Genomic DNA, 6,614 nt, shown 5'->3' on the forward strand with positions numbered 1-6,614 from the left:
ACTTCAGTCCCCACCTTCAGTTCTAGCTCCACTTTCAGTCCCCACCTTCAGTTCTAGCTCCACTTTCAGTCCCCACCTTCAGTTCTAGCTCCACTTTCAGTCCCCACCTTCAGTTCTAGCTCCACTTTCAGTCCCCACCTTCAGTTCTAGCTCCACTTTCAGTCCCCACCTTCAGTTCTAGCTCCACTTTCAGTCCCCACCTTCAGTTCTAGTTCAGCCCCCACTTTCAGTTCTAGTTCAGCCCCCACTTTCAGTTCTAGTTCAGCCCCCACTTTCAGTTCTAGTTCAGCCCCCACTTTCAGTTCTAGTTCAGCCCCCACTTTCAGTTCTAGTTCAGCCCCCACTTTTAGTTCTAGTTCAGCCCCCACTTTCAGTTCTAGCCCCACCCCAGCCTCCACCTTCAGTTCCACATACACCCCAGTCTGCAGCTTCAATTTTAGCTCCACCCCCAGCCTCCACCTTCAGTTCTAGCTCCACCCCCAGCCTCCACCTTCAGTTCTAGCTCCATCCCCAGCCTCCACCTTCAGTTCTAGCACCACCGCAGCCTCCACCTTCAGTTCTAGACCCACCCCAGCCTCCACCTTCAGTTCTAGACCCACCCCAGCCTCCACCTTCAGTTCTAGACCCACCCCAGCCTCCACCTTCAGTTCTAGACCCACCCCAGCCTCCACCTTCAGTTCTAGACCCACCCCAGCCTCCACCTTCAGTTCTAGACCCACCCCAGCCTCCACCTTCAGTTCTAGACCCACCCCAGCCTCCACCTTCAGTTCTAGACCCATCCCCAGCCTCCACCTTCAGTTCTAGACCCATCCCCAGCCTCAGTTCTAGACCCACCCCCCCAGCCTCCAGCTTCAGTTCTAGCCCCACCCCAGCCTCCACCTTCAGTTCTAGCCCCACCCCAGCCTCCACCTTCAGTTCTAGACCCACCCCAGCCTCCACCTTCAGTTCTAGACCCACCCCAGCCTCCACCTTCAGTTCTAGACCCACCCCAGCCTCCACCTTCAGTTCTAGACCCATCCTCATCCTCCACCTTCAGTTCTAGACCCATCCTCCACCTTCAGTATCACACCCACCTCAGCCTTCACATTCAGGTCCACACCCACCTCAGCCTTCACATTCAGGTCCACACCCACCTCAGCCTTCACATTCAGGTCCACACCCACCTCAGCCTTCACATTCAGGTCCACACCCACCTCACCTTCACATTCAGGTCCACACGCAACCCTAGCCCCCACCTTCAGTTCCACACCCTTCCTCCACTCCCACCCATTTCCTTGAAGCCTGCAGCCCACAGATATGAGGTTACAGGGCCCGGGCCCCCCCGAGGCCTTGGCACCCCCTCCGGGACAGGGAGGGTCACACCTCCCCCCAGGGTCAGAGGCGGAGGGGTCCCCTTACCCACCCAGCGCCAGGTACTCCCCGTGGGCCTCCGGCTGCCGCGGGGCCCCGCCCCAGAGAGGGAGACGTGGCCGCGGAGCTCGGAATGCGCGGAATGTGCAGCAGAAACCGCTGTCCCCGCGGCACACGGGCGTGGCAGCGCCGCCAGACCCCCTCCATGTCCCCGACACCCCGAGTGCGCCCCGAAGTCACCCCACACCCGGCTCCCGCCCTCACCTCTCGGGACCAGAGCTCGGCAGCCGCGGGGAAACCGGAACTGCCCCAGACAGACCCCTCGTATCCCAGGGAGCACCGCGCGACTGCGCCGCTCTGCCCTCCAGGCGCAAACTCTATGGCGCCGGCGCGAGCGAGCAGCTCTGCGCATGCGCACAGAGAGAATCCTGACCCCGGGGTTCCATGGAATGCGGCGGTGACGTGTGAGGCGCGGCGAGCCAAAAAAAAGATAACAGGGCGAGCCGAGCCGGGCCCTGCACGAGCCGAGCCCCGGAAGTGTAAATAATGCAACAAGTGCCACCTCATATATGATAAAGTCTCTCAAAATAAAAAAAAGCACACTTAAGGTTTCTAGGGCCCTGGGCCAAACTTATTTTGGGGTTCTCTGCCCAGAAAACATTTGAATCAATGGCCCGATTTCAGCTCTTTAATGCCCTCTTTGTCCGGGTCACACACAAGGCACAGACACTGCTCCAAATTCTTAATGGGTTTACATCTAATATGCAGGGACAGAGACCTGTGTTTTGAATATTGTATCACAGCAGCAGCTCAGTGGTATTCCTGCAAACAATCACTATGACAACCTCCAATTTCTCATATGTGAGGTCCTGTTTTGATCTAAAAGAAACTGAAGTGTAATACATGTTAAAAGCAAAATTTTACCAGCAGGAAAAAGATTCTAAGCGCAAATTTGCAATTTCAGTGGACCGGTGCTCCGCCAGGAAAGCGTACAATGCTAACATGTACTTAATTATTTACTGTCCTTTACACGCAGTTTCTATAATGCGTCAAATGAAGGATAGAACAACTGGTCTAAACTGTAACTGAAGACAGCCACTTATAAGCAGGTTCCCAGCTCCTCTGCTGGGAAGATTGTGATAAGACCTTGGGACAGACATACCGTGGGATACAGTAGAAAGCTGACCACTAATTCTGTGTTTTTTTTACTTGTCTATGCCAACTTCGAAATGCGGCTACGCTTACTCGAGCAGTTAGACTAAATGAATCAGTCAATCAATCAAGTGGATTTGTATAGCACGACTAATCACCTGAGAGGGTAATCAGGCACTTCAGGGTCATGATGGTTCAGGTGACTCAGTCGAACTGCCTGGTCTTGAATGCTCTCTGGAATTCAAGTAGAGAGGTGGAGGTCTGCAGCCGCAGAGGGGGGTTGTTCCAGGATTTCATCGCGAGGTAGGACAAGGAGCATCCTCTGCTGTTGCTTCAGTGTATGCGGGTGGTGCAGGTGAGTGAGAGGGAGACAGAGTGTGGTTGTTTGGCAGGGTGGAGGAAGTTCAGGCAACAGTTGATGTAGGCTGGTCCTTGGTTGCTCTGTGCTTTGTAGGCGTGGATCATCAGCTTGAATGGACATCTATTCTGTATGAGGAGCCAGTGGAGTTTTCTGAGGTGGAGGGGGTGAGGTGGGTCCGTCTGGATGAGTCTGGCAGGAGAGTTCTGTGTGGTCTGGAGTCTCTGCAGAAGGTGTGTGGTGATCCCAGCATAGTGTGCATTGCTGTAGTCTAATCAGATGGTGATTAGGGCCTGAGTAACAATATGACGGTGTGCAGGGGGAGCCATTTGAAGACTTTCCATAACATGCAAAGTGTGCGAAAGCAGGCAGAGGCAACTGCATTGATTATATGTACAGTGTACAACATCAAAAGAGGGTAGTATAGTTAAAAATGTGTGTTACTGTGCAATATTGCATATGCTTTGTAGTACTTTAAGCAGGTATAAAATAGTTTCAAGACTGTGGAAAATGTTCCTTACTATGGATTTTACCCAGTCGCAAGAGGAATTTGCATTTAGAGAAAGTCACAAATTCAACATTTGGTGCACCTAATAGCGCTTTCTCTTCACCTTTCATGCAGTGCTTGGATTTCAATGTATTAAAGTCTACTTTACTCTGAAACCGCACACATACACTTTATCTCATTGACTGGTTATAAATATATAAGAAACATTTTCTTTTGTTTTGTTTTTCACTGCGTGGGGATTATTTTTAATGTTGTTGTGAGGACTCAAAATAAACACCAGGCCTTTTTGCTTTGCCAATGCTTGTTCACTACCATAGATGGCAAATATGCCTGATAACCTTTAGCCAGAAGCCTCATATTTCGTAGTGTCATTTAATCACAAGGTTGGATGCCCACTTCCTTTACACTGTTCCTTGTGCAAGCCCTAAAATCTCATCAAGACCGGTGCTGCTAAGCAGGATAAAAGATCATTCTGTGCAGTCTTCAATGCATCACTACAAATGGCTCAGTAACACAGTTGGAAATTACTGTATTTTCTTGCAACATGCCCTCAAATAACTTCATGTCAGGTCAACTATGCAGGAAATACACCTTGAAATTCTGTTTTAACTATTTGAAGGACACCGCCAGCCTTCATCGAACAGATTGTGTATTTCTGTAGAGCCATGGTTTATGTCTTGATTTCCTAAAAATTCACTTATTTGTTGCGAAACGAGTTAAACTGTATCCCAGACTATTAGTTATCTGGGCAATCCTTCCTTGCTGATCTTTTCTCCTGTAACTAAATTACGTTTTTGGCAGTAACTTCACTGTGTTCAGCCACTTCAAGGAATAAGCTGCCAGCGCCAGAGTTAACACATGCTCCTCTTCCCCATATCCCACCAGGGTGCAGGATATCTAGTGTTAGCGCCTCCCAAACATTCCTTGGAGTTTCTATGCGCTGAAGCAGAGGCACCTGTGCTGTTTGCTTTTTGCCCCATGTCTCACACGCCGAGCACCCCTGGTTTACTCTCTCCACATCCAAGTTCATCTGGTCCCCAAAAAATCTCATCAGTGTGTCTTAAAAAGACTCATCCGTGTGTCTTAAAATAACTCATCAGTGTGTCCTAAAAAGACTCATCAGTGTGTCCTAAAAAGACTCATCAGTGTGTTCTAAAACGCTCATCAGTGTGTCTTAAAGACTCAGCCAAACTCTTTAGGACAGACAACCACTACTCCGGTTTTCCGCCTGCTGGCCCAGCGGGAAACAGGCCACGCCATTGACGCTGGCTCATAATCAAGCCGGCTGCAATGCTGCAGTGAATCGGGTGCGATAGCACCCGTCGCGCTTTTCACTGCCTGTAATTCAGGCAGTGAAAAGCGTGATGGGGCTGTCCGTGGGGGCCCCTCCACTGCCCATGCCAAGTGCGTGGGCAGTGTAGGGGCCCCCATGGGACCCCCGGCACCCCGTCTCCGCCAGCCTTTGCATGGCGGTGGAACTGCCATGCAAAAGCTGGCAAAGAGGGGACACGTAATCCCCAGGGCAGCGCTGGCGGATTAAGACCTCCGGCACTGCAAGGCTGTTGACCGGCAGCAACCTGGCGATGCTGGTGGTCAGCCCGTGGCGGCTCCGTCACGGTCATAATGGGGAGGCTGGACTGCTGCCTTGGCGAGGTCTGAGGACCGCCAGATTTGTAATAAGGGCCTCAGTGTGTCTTAAAACACTCCTAAGTGTGTCTTAAAAAAACACATCAGTTTGTCTAAAAAGCACTCATCTGTGTGTCTTATAAAGAATCATCAGTGTGTATTAAAAGACTCAACAGTGAGTCTTAAAAAGATTCATTAGTTTGCTTTAAAATGACTCATCGGTGTGTATTGAGACTCATCAGTGTGTATTAAAAAGACTCATCAGTGTGTATTAAAAAGACTCATCACTGTGTCTTACAAAGATCATCAGTGGGTCTTAATAAGACTCATCAGAGTGTCTTTTAGTCAAGAGCCTACTAGGATATTCCTAATGTGTAAATGCTACAATTGTCTTTCTCAAAGCTTCTGGGGAAATAGCATATATATGAAAAATGATACCTTTTCTTGGTATTCCGAGGAGTTCAGTAGTTACTGGGCAGCAGTGCTTCATTTGCAAAAAAAAAAAAGAGCCAGGGCCAAAGGTATTTCTCATGGTTCCAGTGCAGCTGTTGCAACCCACATGCCATTTTAAACTTCAGGTTTAAAGCAGATATTTACGCCAAGTTTTAAAGCTAAATTAAACAATTAAATGCTCCACTAATGAACTTTGTATATAAATTACACATACAGCACCACCAGGTTGTGTATCCTCAATAGAAGCGCCTTGAGACCCTCACGCGTGAGTAGTGCGCTTTACAAATTCCTGATTGATTGATTGATTGGTGTGCCAGGGCCCTAGACACTAATACATTCCAATCATGTGTCCAAGCTACTCTCTTTGTACAATTGACTCTGCCCTTAGGGAAGTCAAGCATTACTTCAGGAGTTGGTACACGGATGGGGTTTGGATCCAACATGACAGAGTAATTGAACATAGTAAACTCAGAGCCCAGTTAGAGCTAGATCTTACAAAAGGATATTGAAGTAAGACAGCTACAATATGGAATCCTATAAAATCCATTAGAAATATCTCTGCCTCCCCCTGCCCTGATAACAATGCCATTAGTGAACTAAGAAGCAAGTCAGGTGTCATGCACACGCTGTATGTTCCCTAGAATATTGATGTATATGAAGCAACATTATATGGTTTTAAATCAAACACAAAAGAGGTTTATACGCAGCGTACATCCCGAGCTCATGTATTTCAAGGTGCTCTCATATGCAATAATGAAGAAAAAAGGAGGCACAGTGAAGTAAAATATTTGCCTGGGATCACACAGTTTGGTCAAGCGTGGAAGCTGGGAATTAGGGTTTTCATGCTTCATGCTGTGCCATTCAGCCACTAGATGAGTAGCGCTTTCTCCATCCTTTTGTAAAGCAAAGGTCACGCCATTGTTTTCAATTCTTGGCGCAAGAGTTTCAGTGTGGGTGGCAGGCAGAAGTCACATGAAAGCTCAGCCCGTTTGGGTTCGGGGGTCCAAGGAGACCTTGAGCTGACTCAGGACCTGGCATCTGGCTGGTGGAGCCTTCACTGGCTCGCCCACCTCTACTTGAAAGTGCTTAGCTAATATGCTGAAAACTGTGCTTTAATTTGCACTGTCGGGACCAACTTTTGTTCTTAAGAGTTCTTTGAGGGGAGAA

General features: G+C 48.9%; 1 protein-coding gene across 1 annotated transcript in view; it reads right to left on the reverse strand.

Moving 5' to 3' along the window:
• The window catches only part of LOC138266478 (septin-2), a 242,321-nt gene extending 240,587 nt beyond the window's left edge, over window positions 1-1,734 (reverse strand). Inside the window, exon 1 of the mRNA XM_069215313.1 lies at window positions 1,615-1,734. The gene's annotated coding sequence lies outside the window, so the exon portion shown is untranslated. The remainder of the gene's footprint in view (window positions 1-1,614) is intronic.
• Window positions 1,735-6,614: the final 4,880 nt, after the last annotated feature.

The sequence above is a fragment of the Pleurodeles waltl genome, chromosome 11 (genome assembly GCF_031143425.1).
Source record: "Pleurodeles waltl isolate 20211129_DDA chromosome 11, aPleWal1.hap1.20221129, whole genome shotgun sequence".
NCBI lineage: Eukaryota > Metazoa > Chordata > Amphibia > Caudata > Salamandridae > Pleurodeles > Pleurodeles waltl.